Raw genomic sequence first — 22,160 nt, forward strand, 5'->3', positions numbered from 1 at the left:
TTGGTGGACACTTAGGTTGCTTCCTTATCTTGGCTATTGTAAATAATGCTGCGGTAAACATGGGGTGCCTACATCTTTTTGATTAGTGTTTTCATTTTCTTTGAGCAAATACCCAACAGTGGAATTACTGGATCCCAACGCTATTTCTATTTTAAAATTTTTGAGGAACCTCCATACTGTTTTCCATAATGGAAGGCATTTTAAAAGCCCAAACAACTACCAAAAACCCAGCTCTTTCTCCACATCCCTCTAGCTCAGGACTGCCCATTTCTCTGTTGATCTTCAGAACCCAGCTTCTTGATAGAGCTGTCTGCCCTTGCTGTCTGCACTCCTGCACCCCTGTTCTTGCTTCTGCTGGCCTCTGCCCCCAGCTTGAGCTGGAACTACTCTTGTTCACATCCAGGGGGCGCTGCCCCTCTGCCCTCCCATTGTCACCTTGACGACCCCATAGTGGATCACTCCCTCCTCTCACCCCCTGGGACCCATGCTTCCCCCCTCCTTCTACTCCTTTGTCTCCTCTTCAGCTTCCTCCTCTTACCCAACTGAACATCCAGGTCTGGTCCCAGGCCCCCATCTTCTCCAGTTCGCTCTGCCTCAGCCATCTTCACCATCCTCACAACCTCAGATATCATCTATGTCACCACGACTCCTGTAGTCCACCTCCTGCCCACAAGACTGCTTATTTGACGTGGCTCCTTGAAGGCCTCCCAGGACTTTAAGAATGGACCGATATTGTCCACTGTTCTCCATCAGCAGGCCACACCACAGGCCAGGCCACCCGTGGCCAACCTAGACCACATAACATCCTTGCACTTTTGACCGGCTCCAACGCTCCTCCACCCCAGACACAGTGATTTTGTATCTTTTGAAATTCGTGTCAAACTCAGATATTATCACTTCTAACACATGAATTAAAAAGAAAAGAAAAACAACGGAAAGCATGGTCTTGAAGAGATATTTGGACGCTCATGGTCACAGCAGCATTACTCACACTAGTCAAAAGGTGGAAGTCACACAAGTGTCCACTGACAGATGACTAGGTACACCTAACGTGGTACACATACAGAAGATGATTAGTCAGCGTCAAAATGGAAGGAAATTCTGACACATGCCTCAACATGGATGAACCCTGAGGACATAATGCTGAGTGAAATAAGCCAGTCACTAGAAAATACCGTATATTTGTGTCCTGTACGATTCCACTTACAGGAGGTACTTAGCCTAGTCAAATTGATAGAGACAGAAAGTAGAATGGTGATTGCCAGGGGCCGGGAAGTAGGTGGGAGAAGACCTGTTATTTAATGGGTGTAGAGTTTTAGTTTCGCGAAATGAAAACACTTCTAGAAATGGAATGCACAATCTGAATGCACTTAAACTACTGAGCTGTAAGCTTACAAAGTGGTTAAGACAGTAAATTTTATTTTATGTGTTTCATTTTACAATTAAAAGTAAAATAAGAAAAACATAAATTAGCTGGCGTTTCTCGCCTGTTTTAAACCCCACGATGGCCTCTCATTTCTCTGAGACTACGACTTCTGCTTCCCTGTCACCCTCACCTCTGCTCATGGTCCCCTGCTCAGCCACGCCAGCAACCCATCAGATGCACACCCAGGCCAGGCTCTTCCCTCCCTGGAGGGCTCCGTCTCTGCCCCTTCCCAAGGCAGGCTCCTTCACCCTTTAGTCTGAGCTGACATGCTATTTCCTCAGGCCTTCCCTGGCCAACCTACCTGGAGATTTCCCCATTTTTCTATGTCGCTGTCCCCTATTTATTTCCTTTCCAGCACTTTTCTTAATGTGCAACTGAAGGCGTATTTGTTTACTGTCTGTTCCCCATGAACATGACCACCACTAGCAGCTGAGCTTGAGGACAGCAAGCAGCAAGTCTATTGGTTCCCGGCTCTGTCCCTGGCACCCAGCACACCACTGGACATAAGCCAGTACCTCCTGCATGTGTGCTGGTAAGTCTCCCTTGCTTTTTGCTCAGAGTATCAATAGCGCAGTGAGAATCAACCACTCCTGGAATTAAATCCCAGCCTCCCCGTGAAGCAGCTGTGTGACCTGGAACAAAGTACATTCCCCTTTTTGAACTTCAGTTTCTTTATCTGTGAAGTGAAGATATCTTACAAGGTGTTTTTCAGGATTGTGTTAAATAACATTATATTAAGTGCTTGCCACTGGTAGATGTCAACAAATTAGTACCTGACACCATTACATTCTACACCTTCAAGGGAATACTATTGCTTTTTGGGGGGTCCGGGTGGGGGTGGGGGGAACGTCACAGATCCCTTTGAAAGTTTGACTAAAACTATAAAACTTTCCTCTAACTAGAAAAATACAGCTAGCTCATCACAGGCACGCAAATTTTATATATAAATTCTAGATGATCACTGACCATCAGAAGCCTGACCACAGTCCCCAGGTTCAGAACCCTGAATATAAAGGAGAAAAATGAAATGAATATGATTAAATTGCTGAGGCTTGGGTAGCGTTCAGGAACACCTGGAGGAAACAAAGAACTCTAAATAGACCCAAGAAGAAACATGGCTGGCGTCCCTGGTTGTACAGTGCCCCCTGGTGGTGGGCTGTAACTCTGGCATAAGGACCCCCCCAGGCCAGAGGAGGAAATGCATGATTCCTGGGAAGGTGCTTGAATCCACCCTGGGAGTCTACCCTCAATGCTTCCTGGGGCCTTTGCCATTTATCCTTCAATCACCAACCCCGCAGCTCATCTCTTTGGAATTTAAAATCTCGTGGAGCAGGGGCACCTGGGGTGGGGGGGCAGGGAGGGGGGCTCAGTCGGTTGAGCATCCGGCTTCAGTTCAGGTCATGATCTCACAGTTTGCGGTTTTGAGCCCCGCATCGGGCTCTGTGCTGACAGCTTAGAGCCTGGAGCCTGCTTCGAATTCTGTGTCTCCCTCTCTCTCTGCTCCTCCCCCGCTCATGCTCTCTCTCTCTCTCCTTCAAAAATAAATAAAAACATTACAAAAAAAGCTTCTTAAAAAAATAAATAAATAAAATCTCTTAGAGAGCCAAAGCATAAGAGACTCTTAAAAACTGAGAACAGGGGCGCCTGGGTGGCTCAGTTGGTTAAGCGTCTGACTTCGGCTCAGGTCATGATCTCACACTCCGTGAGTTCGAGCCTTGCGTCCGGCTCTGTGCTGACAGCTCAGAGCCTGGAGCCTGCTTCCGATTCTGAGTCTCCTTGTCTCTCTCTGACCCTCCCCCGTTCATGCTCTGTCTCTCTCTGTCTCAAAAATAAATAAACATTAAAAAAAAAAAATTAAAAAAAAAAAAACCTGAGAACAAACTGAGGGTTGATGGGGGGTGGGAGGGAGGGGAGGGAGGGGAGGGTGGGTGATGGGTATAGAGGAGGGCACCTTTTGGGATGAGCACCGGGTGTTGTATGGAAACCAATTTGACAATAAATTTCATATTAAATAAATAAATAAATAAATAAATAAAATAAAAAATAAAATAAAATCTCTTGGAGCAGTGAAATGTTTCCAAGGGCAGTTTTATCAACTGTAGACTGGCAGTTTCAGGGGAAAACGTGATAAACAATTTTGTTCCCTATCTTTCACAAATTTGAAATACAGCATTGATTATGGCTGTCACAGATCTCTCATGTTAGCAATTATTACATTTCTAAAGATTTCAGGACTGCTTTCATTCAAGGGACCAGTTCATGCATGTTTTTGCTTAGGTTTTAAAAGTACTTTATGTGTTCAGACTGTTGTGCTATGTTTTATCCCCAAATTACAAAAAAAAAGTCATTAATGGTTCAAAGTTCTTTCTGGAGTCATAAAAGTAGCAATGAAGATAGTAATATAGATCTGACAATTCAGAACAATATCATCCATAAACAGTGAGCAGGATTTCAGTGGGAATATAGTATGTCTACACGTACTGAGACAAAGGAAAATGTCAGAGTGATTATTTTGCACAATAAGCAAAAAAGAAACTGCAGATAGGAGCTACCACAAAGATTATCTGGAAACTAGATTTTATTGACTATTCACCCCTTGTCCCCAAAGCTTTATCAAGCTGTGAAATGTCAAATCATGGCTCAAAGTCATCAAAACTTAGAGCCTAATGATTTTTTTTTTCAAAATAAGCACACACTAGCACTTCCCAGAATAAAATTTTAATTTTGTGCCAAAGGCAGAAAAAGGCACCTAAAATATAGCACATCACTCCAAGTTGTCCTCACTCCTCAGAGCAAATACAGGTACAAGTCACACAACAGAGAAGACAGACAAACCAGTTGTGAAGTTAATGACATAAATGCTCAGAGAAAGCAGCTTTAGCAAATACTACTGTTGGGTATCACATAACTGGCAAATGGGGTACAAGAGCAGTCACCATCCTGAATGCACACTAGTATTCATGTCTCTGCGGAGTTGGCTAAAATCCTGACACGCGGACTGTGACATCGCTTTTAGAATAGAGACGAGATGTATGGTGGCAAAACAGTCCATGAATTTTTGTTCTCCTTACCTCTAAACTTCCCTGCCACAAGAGAAAAATTATTTTGTGTTACCAGAGATCACTTTGTGAATGAAAGAGGCACATTGGCATTAGTACAGACGGAGCACTGACTTCGGGAGCAAGAAGGCAGGAAGTTGAAATCGTAATGAAAGAAGTTATACTCCTCCGTGCTTCGGGTTCTTTCCCTCTAAAAAGGGGGAATGGTTACGATAGTAATCATAATAATAATTCCTGTTTCATACAGTTCTGGTAAAGGTTAGTGAAGAAATACATCCGAAGTGCTCAGGACAATGTCTAGCAGACAGAAAGTGCTCAATAAAGGTGATTATTGTTTGCATCACACGAATGCTAGTTTGAACACTTCAATTCACAGAGAACCGCTGACAGCCTTCGATATGCCTCCTGAATCCAATTCAGTGTTGAAGGAAGTAGAAAATATTTTCACCGTGATTCAAATTGCAGTCACCAAGGTTACATTGTTTCCAACACGTTCACGTAGAAATAGGCAGCACGTCCCAGAAACTGCTTCCTCCTCCCAACGCCTAGCGGATCCTCTGACTCTAGAGGGCAAAGGTGGTCACATGGATTGGCTTTGTTTTGTTTTAACATTTTCATTGAGATATGATTCATGTAACATAAAATTCACCATTTTACGGGATATACCGCAGAGGTTTTAGCATATTTACTATGTTATGTAACCAGCATTACTGATTCCAAACGACTCTGTCATCTCAAAAAGAAACCCCACACCTATCAGCAGTTAGTCCAAATTCCTTCCTTCCCCCATCCCTTGGCAACTGCTGATCTACTTTCTGTCTCTAAGGATTTGCCTATTCTGGACATTTTCTATCAATGGAACCACATGGTACATGGTCTTTTAGGGTTGGCTTCTTTCTCTTAGCATCATGTTTTCCAGGTTCTCCCATGTTGTAGCTGGCCTCAATACTGCAATCCTTTGTATGGCTGCATAATATTCCATCACATGGCTATATCACATTTTGTCTATTAATCACCTGATGAACAGTGTATTGGTTCTACTTCTTTGGCTATTGTGAGTAATGCTGCTCTGAACATTCATGTACGAGTTTTTGTGTGAACGTGTTATCAATTCTTCTAGGCGTATACCCAGGAATGGAATCACAGGGTCATACGGTGATTCTATAAACTTTTGAAGAATTGCCAAACTGTTTTCCACAGCTGCTGAACCAATTTACATTCCCAATAGCAGTGTAAGAGGGTTCCGATTCCTCTACCTTCTCACTAGCACTTGTTATTTTCCTTTTTGTAATTACTATTATTATTATAACTATTCTAGTGGGTGTGAGGTGGTGTCTCGAGGTTTTGATTTGCATTTTCCTAATAACTAATGACATTGAGCATTTTTTCATGTGTTTATTGGCCTCTTGTATATCTTTGGAGAAATGCTTATTCAAATCTCTTGCCCATTTTTTACTTGGGTTTTCTTTTTATTGCTGAGCTGTAAGAGTTTTTTATATATTCTGGATACTAGACCCTTATCAGATATATGATTTGCATATATTTGCTCTAATTCTATTGTCTTTTCACTTTCTTGTTAGTGTCCTTTGACACACACACATTTTTTTTTTTAATTTTAGGGTGGGGGAGGAGCGGAGGGGGAGAGAGAGAGAGAGAGATTGAGAGAGAGAATCTTAAGCAGGCTTCATGCTCAGCTCAGAGCCCAACATGGAGCTTGAACCCACGACCCTGGGATTATGACCTGAGCCAAAATTGAGAGTCAGACGGTCAACCAACTGAGCCACCCAGGCACCCTAAACCCACAAAAATTTTTAATTTTGATAAAGTCGCATTGATATATTTTTTTCTTTATTTGTGCTTTTGGTGTTCTAGGAAATCATTGCCTAATCTGAAACCATGTGGAGTTTCACCTGTGTTTCCTTCTAAAAGTTGTCTACTTTCTGTTCTTTTATTTAGATCTTTGAACTATTTTGAGTTAAGATTTGTAGATGACATAAGATAGAAGTCCAAATTCATTCTTTTGCATGTGGATGTCCACTTGTCCCAGCATCATTTGTTGAAAAAAAAATTTCCCCATTGAGCTGTCTTGGCACCTTTGTCAAAAATCAACTGACCATAAGTATATGAGTTTGTTTTTAGACTCTCAATTCTACTCCATGGGTCTATAGGTCTCCTTACACCAGTACCACACTATTTTGATTACTGTAACTTTGTAGCAAATTTTGAAATTGAGAAGTGTGAGTCTTTCCGCTTTGTCCTGTCTTAAGACTGTTTTACAGGTTATTCTTGGTCCCTTGCTTTATTTGAAATTTAGGATCAGCTTACCCATTTCTGGAAAAAAAAAAGCAGTTTTGACAGGGATTGCACTGAGTCTGGAGATCAATTTGGCAAGTATTGCCATCTTAACAATACTAAACTCTCCAGACACTGAACACAGGATGTGGTTAGATTTACGTAGACCATCTCTAACTTATTTTAACAATGATTCAGAGTGTACAAGTCTTGTACTTTTTTGGTTAAGTTTATCCCTAAGTATTTTTTTAAGAGAGACAGAGAGAATGAGAGACCAGGGGAGGGGCAGAGTGGGGAGAGAGAGAGAGAGAGAGAGAGAGAGAGAGAGAGAGAATCTCAAGCAGTTTCCATACATGGTCAGCACAGAGCCCGATGTGGGGCTCAAACCCATGAAACCATGAGATCATGACCTGAGCCGAGATCAAGAGTTGGTCGCTACCCAGGACCAACCTACCCAGGTGCCCCAGGATTTTATTATTTTTGATGCTATTATAAATGGAATTTTCTTAACTTCATTTTCAAATTGTTTATTGCTAGTGTATGAACACAATTGTTTTTTGTATATTGATCCTGTATCCTGCAACTTTGCTGAACTTATTTATTAGTTCTAATTGGTGTTTTGTAAATTCTTTAGGGTCTTCTAGATAAAAGATCATGTCTTTTTATATATAGTAGTTTTACTATAAAGATAAACAAAGATAGTTCTACTTCTTCCTTTTCACTATATGAGTTTTTGAAATGCGCGGTGACACTTCATGACGTTGATAATGTCAACAAAGAACATCTCTCCAACTGCAAATGGTCTACTCACATACCTTAGCAATATGTCAGAAACTCAGAACTCAGGTTCTGAGTGAAATTTCACAATTTTAATGTTGGGAATACAATATGGGGATTTCTCAAAACTAGAACTATGGCAGCATCAAAGTTTTACTATTTTCTAACATTTGATTTTTAAAAAAAATTTTTTTACATTTATTCATTTTTGAGAGACAGAAAGACACAGAGCATGAGCCGGGAGGGGGTGTGCAGAGAGAGAGGGAGACACAGAATCTGAAGCAGGCTCCAGGCTCTGAGCGGTCAGCACAGAGCCCGACGTGGGGCTCAAACTCACAAACTGTGAGATCATGACCTGAGCCAAAGTCAGACGCTTAACTGACTGACCCACCAAGGCGTCCCATATTTGATTTATTTAAGAAAGAAATAAAAAAAAACACGTTATTGGGCATATTTAAAACCACTTTGATGAAACGGAAAGGTCTGTGTTATGTATTTTACCACACACACACACACACACACACACACACGCACACGCACACACACACACACACACTTGAACTTCCACGTCATAACAAGAAGTGCTTTCCAAAGCTGAACAAAGCTGAGGATTGGATAAGAAATCCATTTGCCCCCACCTCCTAGGTTACAATAGTTAATATTCCAACTTTTGTGCGTCATGTGCTTATAGACCTAGGTCCTGGTAGTTTGCAAACAATTGTCACTAAGAATGCTCTCCACAGTTCTGAGTCCAAGTTTAATCGGCTTACCCAGGACTGGCTGATGAAGCACCTTATGCCATTCCTTCAATTTTCTTAACTTAGTAGAAACGTTTAAAAAAAAAAAAAAAAAAAAAAAAAACAGCCCTGCTGGTTATGGGATCCAAGCTATGGCTCAAACTATCTGATATCGAGCTGAATACAAATACCTTAGTGAAGATTACAAACATATCATTCTCATTGATTTAAAACAAAGCCATTGTTGTTACTTTTACATGTTTTATTACACTATTTTAAAAATTGTGATAATTTTTAAAATTTATCAAAATGGGGTGCCTCGTGGCTCAGTCGGTTAAGCATCTGACTTCGGCTCAGATTGTGATATAGTTCATGGGTTTGAGCCTCGCGTTGGGCTCTGGGGGCTCAGATCCTGGAGACTGCTTCTCATTCTATGTCTCTCTCTTTGCCTCTCTCCTGCTTGTGCGGTCTCTCTCTCTCAAAATAAATAAACATTTTTTTAAATTTAGGAACTTTTTATGTACCAGACATCCATTAAAATGCTATGGGTACCAAAGTTTAAGAAACACAGATTTAATACAAAGAACAGGACAGGGAGCAAGGAGGGCTAGATTCTAGTCCTGGTTTTGACCTTGGGTATGTTAAATAACTTCTATAAACCCCAGTCTCCCCAGTTTAGAGTACATTGGTATTTTTTTGTTCTGATTTCTCCCCAGGGCTTCTGTGAAAAGCAAATGAGACAATGGATGCTCAAATGCTTTGTAACCTGTGAGACTGTGCAAATGTAGGAGATGAAATCATTTTTCCTAAATGCCATATGGGGTGCCTGGGTGGCTCAATCAGTTAAGCGTCCGACTCTTGATTTCTGCTTAGGTCATGATCTCACAGTTCATGGGATCGAGCCCCGTGATGGACAGTGCAGAACCTGCTTGGGATCCTCTCTCTCTCTCAAAATAAATAAACTTTAAAAATTAATTAGTTAATGAATTTTTAAAATGCTGTCTATATTTTAGCTTCCTCTTCTTCTGGTTCCTTCCTGTACAACCCCACCAGTTGTCAAACAGCCCAATCCCCCTGGCTTTGCATTTGTATACTTGGCCTATCATTCCTACCACCACAATGGGGAACAAACCCTGCTTGTCCCTGGTGAAGAAGTCGGCCAGGTCTCCCAAATCCTGCTCTAACCCTTCCGTGTCCCAAGGTTCCCTGTCTCTCCATCTCCTGGGATCCTCCTGTATTTGGAGAGAGTAGGGGCTGCACAGTTCTCCATTACACACGGTAACCCCACTCAGTTCCTTAACCCCACTCAGCCCCGTGCCCCAGCCTCTCTCTCATCCCCTCCCAAAGAACTCACCCCCAAGAGTCCCCCCACCGATCTCCTCTACTATATGCTGGGCAGCTCTGCTGGGGTGCTGAACCAGACAAGGGAGAGAACAGCCCCACCAGCAAACCCCACCCTCTAGGAATGGACTTATGCTTCATTGTGGGTGGCAACCATGGAAACCACAGGTGCCTGTGAGTCACATGGTAATAAACAGGATTCTTTACTAATAGAAGTTGCCTGGGGCAACCCTGGGAGGGCAGGGCCCTGGATTTCTCGGTTTGGCCTCTGAGAACCTCCTAGAACAGCAGAGCTCCCCAACTGGGATGTTAGGTGAGGCTAACAAACACAGACAAATCATTTGCCATTCTTCCGGAGTTCCTTCTCAAGACCCCCCAAATCCCCTTGAACTTTGAGTTTCCCCACCTTGAGCTCCTTTCCATTCCTTAAATTCGCCATGCTGTCTCTAGGCTCCTGACTTTCCTACATGAACTTCCTACTCCTGGAAATTCTCTTCACTCTTCTTTTTTACTCCAAAAACACCCATTCATCCTTTAAATATTAGGTCCCTTAAATGTCAGGGCCTTTCCTGACCCCTGGAAGTGCTAGAAACCCCAGAAAGCATGGAATCTCATTTATCTCTCACTTGAGTAAAGTCTGGAGATATGAGGGCTCTTAATGGAGTCCTGGGGTCCCAGGCTGCTTCCCACTCTGCCAGCCCTACAGGTCAGTCCCTCTGCCTCATGGTCAAGGAGGGCAGTATCTGCATCGGGATTGCAGGATAGAGACAGAGACAAGGAAAAGGGGGCCAAGGGCTTGTGTTGGCAGCTGTGTAAAACAGAGGTCATTAAATCTGCCAACAGGTACTCAGCACCATTGGAAGGGCAATTCATTTCCACCAGCTCATATTCTGTCACCTTCTTCCTGAGATATTTCTGCCTACAGTCAAGGCCTCTGCCAATTCTCTTGTCCCACCTGCCTGTTGGCATGAGGCACTGTTTTGCCACTTTATAAACGAAAGGTAGACCTCTCATCAACTGCGCACAAAAGCAGGGTAGTGGAAACTGTCACCCTGCCACCAAGGGGAGGCAAAGGGGTGCACTGTCTATCGAGAATTTTAAAACAGTAATCAACCAAAAGCCAGCTGCTCTTTATTATCACCTCAACCAGCAATTCTAGACGACATCAGTAACAAAATATTCCTTCCCGAAAATATATCTTGTTGGTCTAAGTTCTAAATCTAGGGGCGCCTGGGTGGCTCAGTTGGTTGAGCATCTGACTTCGGCTCAGGTCATGATCCCACAGCTCGTGAGTTTGAGCCCCATGTCGGGCTCTGTGCTGACAGCTCAGAGCCTGGAGCCTGCTTCGGATTCTGTGTCACCTTCTCTCTCTGCCCCTAACCCACTCACATTCTGTCTCTGTCTCTCTCAAAAATAAATAAACATTAAAAAAATAATAATAAACAAATAAATCTAAACTAATGCTGTGGTTGCCATTGGCTTTCAATAATAGATATTAGCATATTTTCATAGCATATCTTTAAGAAACATTATATTCAGGGCACTTGGGTGGCTCAGTTGCTTAAGTATCCAACTCTTGATTTTGGCTCATGGTTTGTGAGATCGAGGCCCACGTCAGGCTCCATGCTGGGCGTGAAGCCTGCTTAAGATTCTCTCTCCCTCTCTCTCTCTGCCCCTCCCCCACTGTACTCCCGCACTCTCTCTCTCCCTCCCTCTCTCTCTCAAAATAAATAAATAAACTTGCAAAAAATAAGAAGAAACATTATCTTCTACAGAGAATTTCATTCCGGAAACTCCAGTTACACGGTGGTCCCCTCGACTTCCAATTCAGCCACGCATGCCCCTTTCCAGTGGGATGGCCCTTCATGCTAGGTCAGCCCATCCATCTGGGCACACTACTTATCTCTGGTTTAAACAGGAGATTCAAAGGAAACAATGACAGCGCTAAGGATGTAAAGACAAAAGGAATAAATTGAGTTATTTTACCTGTTTCCTTGGATTTTTTATTTGTGTTTAAAAATTCAAACTGAAAAGGAGGGCAGATTCCAAGTTGGACCCCTTTTGTCTAGTAAGAGCAGGCATGAAATGTAATTACTTCATTTCAGGGTTACTGCTAAAAATAATTTTGTCTAAAAGAGGAAAAAGGTGTCAAACACTTCAGCCTGAGGCTGTCATCCCTCCTGAATTTAAGATCTAATGCTTAGAGTGTAAAAGTTTTGTGGCCCCAAACAAAAAAAATGCCGAAATAGGGTGAGACTCCCTGTAATCAAATCACCACAAACCTGTGATAGGTCTCACATGTTTCAGGCCCCACATTGGGCTTGCTGCTTTCAGTGCAGAGCCTGTTTCAGATTCTCTTGTCCCCCTCTCTCTCTGCCCCTCCCCCGCTCTTTCTCTCTCTCTCTCTCTCTCTCTCTCTCTCTCAAAAATTAATAAACATTAAAAGAAGAAAGATATTATGGGGTACCTTGATGACTCAGTCAGTTAAGCATCCCACCCTTGACTTCAGTTCAGGTCTTGATCTCAGAATCGTGAGTTCAAGCCCAGCATTGGGCTCCATGCTGGGTGTGGAACCTACTTAAAGAAAAAGAAGGAAGATATTATGGTTCATGTTGGGATGTTCTGGATTCAGATATAGCATAGAGTGGAGCAGCAGAAAGGTGGTGTTAATTTCCATGCCCCCCAAATTGTTCAAGAATGCCCATGTCCCGAGGGAGAATCCCTTGGACACAAAGAAATGAAATACTAAAGGTATCATATCATGCAGGTGACAAACTCATGACAGAGCTCCATGCCTTATCTATCCATCTGAAAACTATTCGTGATTCCCAAAAAGGATCTGGGCAATGTCGACCCACTAGGAAGCTTACTCAGTGCCCTCAATGTGCAGTCAGCAGTTAGAAAGAGTGTGGCCAGCGTCCTCAGCCATCCTGTCTGGGTCTGTTCTCCTTTGCACATTTGCATGACTTCAAGGAGGAGGAAGTGAAAAGTTTCACATTTACTTTCAACAGATGAACATGACAGCTTTAAAGAAAAAGAACATGTATCAGAGGCACTTTAAGTGTTCCACATATTTTTAAAATATTTTTTAATGTTTATTTATTTTTGAGAGAGAGAGGGACAGAGAATGAGCAGGGGAGGGGCAGAGAAAGGGAGACACAGAATCTGAAGCAGGCTCCAGGCTCCAAGCTGTCAGCACAGAACCTGACGTGGGGCTAGAACTCATCGAACCGTCAGATCATGACCTGAGCTGAAATTGGACTCTTAATCGACTGAACCACCCAGGCGCCCCTAGTGTTTCATATTTTTGTAAACATTTACTGACTTGTACAAAAAAAATTTTCATTAACTTTTGCCCCCCAAATTATTGGATAATGAAAAGTCATATTCTTTTTCTTTTCTTTTCTTTTTTTTAATTTGTGTACATGTCTCCTGCTTGCTATAAATTATCAGTCACTTCTGGGACCCTTTATTCCTACCATGTTTTTGTTAGATTAATTTAATAACATCTGTGATGTGATCTCCTATAAATAACGTATTCAACAACAATCATTATTTTTGTAAGCTTCCAATTTACTGGTAATACATATTTTCTTCTTCATGTTAATCTGTTCTTAACTCTAATTATTCTAGCAATAAATAATTATTTGTCCATTGGTGCATTTTATCTATATCATAAACATAAATTGCACTTACAATGTATCCGGTAAAGTTCTAAGCACCTTATGATATTAACTCATTGGGTCCTTCTCACAACCATATGAGATAGGTATTACTATTATGGAGATATTGAAGCACAGAGAGATTCAATAACTTACCCAAGGCCAGACAGCTAATAAGTGACAGAACCAGGCTTCTAATCCAGGCTGCTGACTACATTCATGAGCTAAACTGCATGAGGCTGCCTCTCTGAAAAAATTTAAGGTCAGGGAAAGCTCTGGACATCCCTCTGGGGAAGTACAAGTCCAACAAATTTTTAAGTGTGATGTGTATTTGAAATATATTTCTGCTTTGATCAAGTTTGTACTAATGATTCTAACGATGTGTAGAGTATGGCAGAGAGCAAACAGGGCAAAATGTTGATAATTGATGAATCCAAGGAAAGCGTATACAAGAAGTTATCATATCATTTTGCAACTTTTAAAAAATTTTAGGGGGTGCCTGGGTGGCTCAGTCAGTTAAGCATCTGACTTCGGCTCAGGTCATGATCTCACGGTTCGTGGGTTCGAGCCCCACATGGGGCTCTGTGCTGACACCTCGGAGCCTGGAGCCTGCTTTGGATTCTCTCTCTCTCTATCTCTCTCTCTCTCTGCCCCTCCCCTGCTCATGCTCTGTCTCTCTCTCTTTCTCAAAAATAAAATAAACATTAAAAAATTTTTTGATTTTAGAATTCTCTAAGTTAAGTAAAAAATGAAGAATTTTTTAATGTTAATATAATATGCTAAAAATTACATTTAAAACTATAAGGAAGGGACGCCTGGGTGGCTCAGTTGGTTAAGCGTCCAACTTCAGCTCAGGTCATGATCTCACAGTTCATGGGTTCAAGCCCTGTGCCAGGCTCTGTGCTGACAGCTCAGAGCCTGGAGCCTGCTTCAGATTCTGTGTCTCCCTCTCTCTCTCTCTGCCCCTCCCCTGTTAGCACTCTATATCTCTTTGTCTCTCAAAAATGAATAAAAACATTTAAAAATTTTTTTTTAATTTTTTTTTTAACATTTATTTATTTTTGAGACAGAGAGAGACAGAGCATGAACAGGGGAGGGGCAGAGAGCGAGGGAAACACAGAATCCGAAACAGGCTCCAGGCTCTGAGCTGTCAGCACAGAGCCCAACGCGGGGCTCGAACTCACGGACTGTGAGATCATGACCTGAGCCGAAGTCAGACGCTTAACCGACCAAGCCACCAAGGCGCCCCCAAAAAATTTTTAACATAAGGAAAAAGTTTAGACCTAAAAACTATGCAAGGATGTATATAGTTGTCCAAAATTGTTTTGGTAGTGGTAACGAGTACAAAGTTTGAAGATAGCAGTCTTAAGAACATCTCAGAAAACTGCCATGTTTTGCTTTCACCCATTGGCCAGAACTCACTACGTGGTCACTTGCAGCCTCTGTCATTGGTGAGCTCCGGGAAATCAGCCTCTAAGATGAAGCTATGAATAGATGAAGTTTATTGGAAGCACTCTTGGCTTCAACCCTTGCAGAGGGCAAATGAAGCAGGACTGGGCAGAGGGAGAGGTAGGGCAATGACACAATTGCAACAAAAGCCTTAGTTGATCCCACAGACACCTCTGGAGCTGGGATGGCCAGGCAGGTTGTCCCAAATCGGAACAAGGGGGCCAGAACTTTATACTTCCACATCAGCCGGTTATCAGACATAGGCTGCCCCAGGGGAAGGGGCAGACACTTGAGTAAGTAATGCAGCTCTTCATCTGAAGCAATCCATGGAAGGGAAAACTCTGCTGCATCCCCATCTTACAGATAAGGAAGTTGAGGCACATGGAGATTAAATAGCTTGCCCCAGGTCACAGAGCCAGTAAGTGGTTGTGTCAGCTTGCTATTGCCACATTGATGCTGCATAACAAACATCCACAAAACCTCTACTAACAGGCTAATAATAATTACTTTTGCGAGTGAGTCTATTGGTCAGCTAGGAGGTTCTGCTGATTTGGGCCAGGCAAGGCTCACCTCAGCTGGGCTCACTCATGCATTTGTGGCCATGGGTCAATATATTCTGCCTGACCAGCCTCAGCTGAGATGACTTGGGTCTCCTCTGCATGGTCTCTCGTCTTCCAGAAAGCTACCCTGAGCTTGTTCTCATGATGGTGGGAAGGGTCCGAGAGAATGAAAGCACACAAAGCCTTTTGAGGCCCAAGACTGGAAACCAGTAAGTCGTCACTTCTGCCACTCTATTGGCCAAAGCAAATCACCAGGCCAAGCCCAGAGGGAGTGTGGCAATGTGCTCTCAGATGACAGAGAGCCACAGAGGCATAAAAACCCAGGGACGATCCACAGTGATGGAGCCACGATGCAAACTTCAGAGATCTCTTTTAACCAGTATTTCACAGCCACCTCCCTAGCAAATCTTTGACAATATCTTTTTCAAGTTCCATCACTGTGTGTGCCCAGCATGTTGCTGCGCTCAACGGAGAGGCAAGGTCCTACTTTCAAGGAACTTACAGCCTAGTTTAGGAGATGAGACACCACCGTGGAAAGGTTGATGACACTGAAACCAAGACAAATGGTAAGGGAATGAAAGCAACAGGAATCAAAGGTAGGAAAGGGTACTGTGGACTGGAGAGGTGGGGAAGGTCGGGTGGGGGGTTCATCTGGGTCTTGCACAACATGCAACATTGAGTCAAATGATGAGTAAGGAGAGTGGGATAATTCTATTTCCTCTCCACTCCCCCAGGTACCGAAGGAGGGGAAAGAAAAGGGGTGGAATGAGGGACCTAGGAAGAAAGTCAATTTCTAAATCCCCTTTTCATTGTGTCCTCAGCCACTTAGGGTTTCCTTCCACCTCCCCTGGACACGCATTCAGTGCCCAGCATGCCAAGGACAATCCTATTCAATTTGTATATGGGTTTACTACCCCCTTTTGAGAATGGTAGGTTTTCAGAAAAATCTTTGGTTTTATTGAGCGGAAGGGTGGACCGAGCTGCACAAGGGAAGGTGACAATGGATGGCTTTATAAAGGAAAAGGAATGGAGCTGGGGCGGGGGAGAGGTTTGAACAGATGAGAAGGGATCTTTGGGGGACAGGGAATGATGTGCAAAGACCTTTTTTTAAGGAATTGTTGCCATGTGGTAGGCTGCAAGACCCTAGGCTCCAGGTCAACAGCCGTTAGCAAAGACCAAGGTTACTTCTCAAGGCTTCGGGGGTTAGATTTCTGTTCCTTTGAATGCTGAGGTGACCTTCAGGGTTGAAACAAGACAGTCCATTTTCCTTGTTTATCTTGTCACATGGCAAGCTACATACACAGAGCAGCCCATTTATTTTCCCATAGGACAGGGGCTAAAAGTGCCAGCTTCGGTGTGAGGCAAAAACATGAGAGCAAATCCTGGCTTTTCTTCTTGCTAACTTAGTCATCTGAAGTGTGTTACATAACCTCTCTTAGCCTGTTTCTTCATGTGTCCTAGGAGGATAATATCTAACTTATAGAGTTTTTGTAAAGATTAAATAAAGTGAAACATGTCAAGTGCTTAATTATGCCTGCTTATAGTAATTGCTTTATTAAAATGTTAGCTGTTATTATTATAATGATCCTAAAATTTAATATTATTATCCTCATTTTACATATAAGGATGGAGACCTAGAAAAGTCAAGTCCTCTTGCCCCAGAAGCCTTTGTGAAGGGCTTGCCTTTGAACAAAGACACTGACAGGGAACAAAGACCATTAAGGCAGGTGTAGGGCTATGACCGAAGGTCATTTAGGCAGATAGAAAGGATTAATGCAAGACTAGGGTGGGGACCAATGTAAAATGGGAGCCAGGTCAGAGGAAGGTATCTGTCCTAAATGCTCACAAAGATCTCCTGTTCGGAGGCTAGTGGTTGGACCGATTCCCGGCTCTAAAGCCTTGTTAGATGTGGGGATTGGATCCCAAGTGTTCCGTGTGCTGGCTTTGTGACCTTAGCCAAGTTACTTTACCTCCAAGACTCAACCTTGCATCTATCAAATGGGATAATACCAGTAGTACCTGTTTCCACTGGGTTGTAGTAAGAGAATGTTGATCAATCAACTACACTGGGCATCCAGCACAGTGCCTGGCACCAGACCTAGGTGCCTCAGACCTATGTGCCTGTCCACACGAACCCAAACTGAGAATTAAGGTCTCTAAAGGATGGTCTCTGAGATGACCCAGATTGTGGCTCAATTATCCAAAAAGGGGTTCATGATACAGAGAAGGATAGTTCCCAAAGTATGAGGAAATTATCTTCAGCTTGAGCTGGAGGTATTTGGGTCAGAGATGAGAAAGAACTTCCTGAAAATCAGGTTGTCAACTTAAATTAGAACTAATGATTTAGGACTGTGGTGCTGGCCTCTACTCAAAGAGTAAAATATCTGCCCATCTTCCTGGACTGGGCAACATGTAAAATAATGATATGGGACGAGACAGTCAGCCATCCTGGGCAAATAAGCCTCAAAATATACGGTCCAAGAGCAAGGACTGGCTGTAACCTTGGACGAAGCAATGAGGGTCACAGAGCTAGAAACTGACTATGGCAGGGAGCCAGGCTGTTCTAATGTGGAGAGCATTTGCAAAGACCAATGAGAGCCTTAAATTTCACAATTACAAGTACTTTTGAGTTACCCTGGGCCGAAGAGGTGGAGACCCACTGTCAGTATAGACCTGAGGGAGGAAATCAGGTGATTCCTGGGAGGAAGGGGGCTTGGAGGAAGTGAGCACACCTCCACTAATCAAAACCACTTGAACAAAGGCACAGAATCTAGAAGCAGCATTACTGGAGGTTATCAGGTAGAGACTGATAATGGGGCTATCTGTCAAGGTCATTAGCCAGTGTTCTTGCATGAGGAGGACTGTTGGATTGCAAGACCACATGGGTCCTATTCAAGTGGAAAAGGGCGGGGCTTGGGGGCCTGTCCACTCCTGGCCCCAGAAGCCAAGTCAAATCTCATAGCATTTCGGGGGGATGCCACTAGAGGAGACCATGGCCCCCAGGTGCAATGCAGCAAAGATAGAGGAGAAATAAAATATCTCTACATGTTGATACATTGTTGTCATTCTTGAAGCCTCAGCTGCCTAGGAGGAGAGAGGAATTGGGAACATTCCCACACATGGGGAACTCAGGGCCATTGCCTTAGGTTCACCTGCTGAGGAACCTGCTGGGCATCCCGAGCCACGAGGCCCTATTGGTCTTGCTAAGAGTCCACAGCCAGCTCTGGGGACTGATCACGTCAAGCGCAGGAGAGGGCACACTAAGAGCACAGACCCTTGACTGCTCTAGGAAACTTCAAGAAGATAAACATACCTTTGGAGCCCTCAGCTCCTCTTCTGCTCCCTCTCCTCCCTCGGCTTCCACCAGAGGGAAAGGCTCCAGACTCTCACAGTGCCCCAGTCTGGGCTTCATGTAAGAAAAGTATCTGATAAACAGAAGGCAGAGGGAGCCGTGCATCCTCACATGGCAAATGTTGCTAAGCCATCATAGGGCTCTTTCTTCTGAGTCCTCATCATCCACAGAATCCTTCTTGGCATAATATGCTAGGGCGGCCAGTACTAACCCATCAGGAGTGATGTGCAAGGTGAAACTTACATGGTATGTTTGTCCTAATGAGACAGAAACCTTTAGAAGAAGCAGCGAGGAAATGCTGAAGCTACAGTCATGGAGCAGGAATGCCAAACTGAAGTTAGGACAGAATCCCAGTTATTTAAAAAACAAAGGTGGTTCCTTTGAGCAGAGGTAGAGAGATGACAGTAGGCGAGTCTACCCACAACTCGATTCCATCTGGATCCTCTAGAGAATCAATGCAGTTCAACCCCACAGATACTGGATGCCAGTCCTGTGCCAGGCCCTAGGCTGGGGCCAGCTCTCAATGAGCTTGGAGTCTAGTGAGGGACATGAGCATATCCAATAGTGACAGTATTGGGCAGAATAAGAGTGGTATCTGTTAGGGGCGCCTGGGTGGCCCAGTGGGTTAAGCATCTGGCTCTTGATTTCAGCTCAGGTCATGATCTCATGGTCGTGGGAGTTTGAGCCCCACATCAGGCATTGCAAGCCCCATGAGCCCAATAAGCCCAATGCAGGGCTCGAACTCAGGACCATGAGATCAGGACCGTGAGATCATGACCTGAGTTGAAGGAGCTTCACTGATGGAACCACCCAGGTGCTCCCCCCCCTTTCTTTTAAACATGCTTCTCCACTTCTCTGGGTCTTTGTCGACGCTGTTCCCTCCTCCAGAAATGCCCTTTCCTCCTTTTCTGCGCTGCAAACTCCTACTTATCCTTAAAGTCCCAGTACAAAGCTCACCTCCTCTATGCAGCTTCCCTGGCTCCTTCATGTAGCTATTAGTCCCCCCAAAGAGCTCCCGTGGCTCTTGGCTCATTCGTTATATGTATGACGTATAGATCAGTGTTCTGTTCACCATCCATCCGTCTCTCCCTTATCTGTAGCCGCCTGGAGGCCAGGGACTGTCTCTTGCACTAGGAATAGGACTAATCCTCATACTGGGAATATATTGCTCTATACACTCCCAGTACCTTCTTGCACAGACGAACACTGTCAGTAAGTGTGGAAGGAAGGCTGGGAGGGAGGGAGAAGGGAAGCAGGAAAGGGGAGGAGGGCATCAGTCCTGGTCTGCGGCACTGGCAGCTGTGCCCAGTGGCCTGGCCTCCTGGTTTCAGCTGCCTCACATGCCCCGGCACCTCCCAGCTCAAGCCCTCAGGTTCCCCTCCTCTCCCTGACCCTGGACTAATGAGGATGCACCTGCTAGCACCTCATTAACCCAGATGGCTCCCGCCCTGCCCTGCCCCAAGAGGTGTGGGCTGGGCAGAGCTCTGTGCTCAAGGGAGTCTCCCTGACCTTCCCGCCTGTGGAGGCAGGGAGAAGGGACATGGAGCCCCACATGCCGCCCCCAGAAGATTACCCTCATGCTCTGAATCCTCAAAGCTCTGGTCTTGGACACACAGACACCTTCTCATCAGCTGTGGGGTGAGGCTGGCAGATACCCTGACAGAGGGTATCCACACTAAGGGAGAAACTCAGGGTCAGAGGAGGGATAGGACTCAATCTAGAGATGTGAAGAAAGTCTGGGCCTACCAAGAGGAAAGACAAGCATCCAGTGCCCCTCTCTGGACCAAGGGCCAAGTGTTCCCCAGTGACCCACAGTAGAGGCCAACCCTGCAACACCCCCCCCCCCCCACCAAGTCTCTGGGCTTCATTCAGCTCCCTGAGCCCAGTTCCCCCTCAGCCTGTCTGAATGGGGCTCTCCACAGGGGAACCTCCCAAGGGGAAATAGGTGTTGTGAGGGCGAGGATCTAACAAGGCCGGAATAGAATGGCTAGATCAGAGGAGTCCCGCCTCCCAGCTCACAGCTTGTGCCCAGCCACACCTCCCGCTTTTAGACTCCAGCTTTCCCTGGGAACCTCTCCTCCCAGAGAGGCTGAAGACAGGCCCCAAGGCAGTGGCGGGTGGAGATTGGATCACTGACTTGAGGGCAGTGAAAGGGTTAACTCTCCTTGTGTCCACTGAGCCAGTCTAGCTAGCTCACCCCAGAGCCCTGTAAGTCCAGACCTGTCTCTGGTGTTCTCTCCATTTCCCTTTCCCTCTTACTCCTCCTTCCACCTCCTTCTGGGAGATTTTGGGAGGAGAAGCCAGGGGCCCTAGGCACCAGCTCTCTCTGGGGTGTCATTTAATACTGCCAGTAATCACCATCTCCTGGTTTATTAGCTGTGTTTCCCTCATGGCTACTCTTGGCATCCCTGAATCTCTGTCTCTTTCTGTCTCTCTGTGTCTTTCTCTCTCTCTCTCTCTCTCTCTCTCTCTCTCTCTCACACACACACACACACACACACACACACACACACGGTGTGAATGGAAAAGAACGGGGCTTCTTTCCACTACAGTTCCTGCCCTACTCAGCTCCTCTCCCTAAAACTAATCTTGATCAACTGGGAGGCAGGAAACAGGAGGTAGGACGCAGGGAGCTAGAGGTACTCTTCCAAAACAACAGAGCAATCCCGTAACAGCATGCTCAGAAAAAAGAGAATATTGAAGGAGCAAATATAAGGAGGGTGGATGAAATTAGAAGCCATGGAATGAAAAAGACTCCTCTCCCAAACAAAACGGAATCATTGGAGTAAGGACTAGAACACTTCCAATCACTTATGTGTTTAATATGTCAGAAGAGGGGCGCCTGGGTGGCTCAGTCGGTTAAGCGTCCGACTTCAGCTCAGGTCACGATCTCGCGGTCTGTGGGTTTGAGACCCGTGTCAGGCTCTGTGCTGACCGCTCAGAGCCTGGAGCCTGTTTCGGATTCTGTCTCTCCCTCTCTCTGACCCTCCCCCGTTCATGCTCTGTCTCTCTCTGTCTCAAAAATAAATAAACGTTAAAAAAAAATATGTCAGAAGGGAGAGAAGAATGGAGACCCTTTCCCCTAGTGATGTAATGAAATTATACTTTTGAAAATGTTTCATGAATTTCAGAATGTTCTACAAATGGAAGGAGTCGTATCCATCGCTGCGTAGCTGATCTGTGGGAGGAAGACTGCACAGCCGCCACCACTACAGGCTCTTTGGCTGCATGATTGTAAGATTATAACGACCCCGCATCCGTGGACACTTCTAATATCCAATATCCAGCGCTTCAGCCGGGTGATGGGTCACGATTTGGGGATGTAAAAATGTGGTCCTTTCGTGTAATGTCCAGCCAGAGCCCTTGCTGGAACAGTGACCATGTCAGCAGCCGCTGCAGGTGCCAGGATGGTCCTTGTGAAATCTGGGATGTGCCTGTGTGCCAGTGAAGTGTGAGGGTGTTCCCATCTGATACCCCTGTCCACCCGCCCCTAGTCCTGGGTTGT

At 44.7% G+C, this 22,160-nt stretch overlaps 1 long non-coding RNA gene across 1 annotated transcript; it reads right to left on the reverse strand.

Annotated features, from left to right (window-relative positions):
- Window positions 1–3,986: 3,986 nt before the first annotated feature.
- On the reverse strand, window positions 3,987–9,738 carry LOC122225545. The gene is made up of 2 exons (XR_006205236.1): window positions 9,646–9,738; window positions 3,987–5,048 (listed from the first exon to the last, which is right to left on the reverse strand). It is a non-coding gene; the product is annotated as an uncharacterized LOC122225545 (long non-coding RNA).
- Between the last annotated feature and the right edge of the window lie 12,422 nt (window positions 9,739–22,160).

Source organism: Panthera leo, chromosome B4 (assembly GCF_018350215.1).
Source record: "Panthera leo isolate Ple1 chromosome B4, P.leo_Ple1_pat1.1, whole genome shotgun sequence".
Taxonomy (NCBI): domain Eukaryota; kingdom Metazoa; phylum Chordata; class Mammalia; order Carnivora; family Felidae; genus Panthera; species Panthera leo.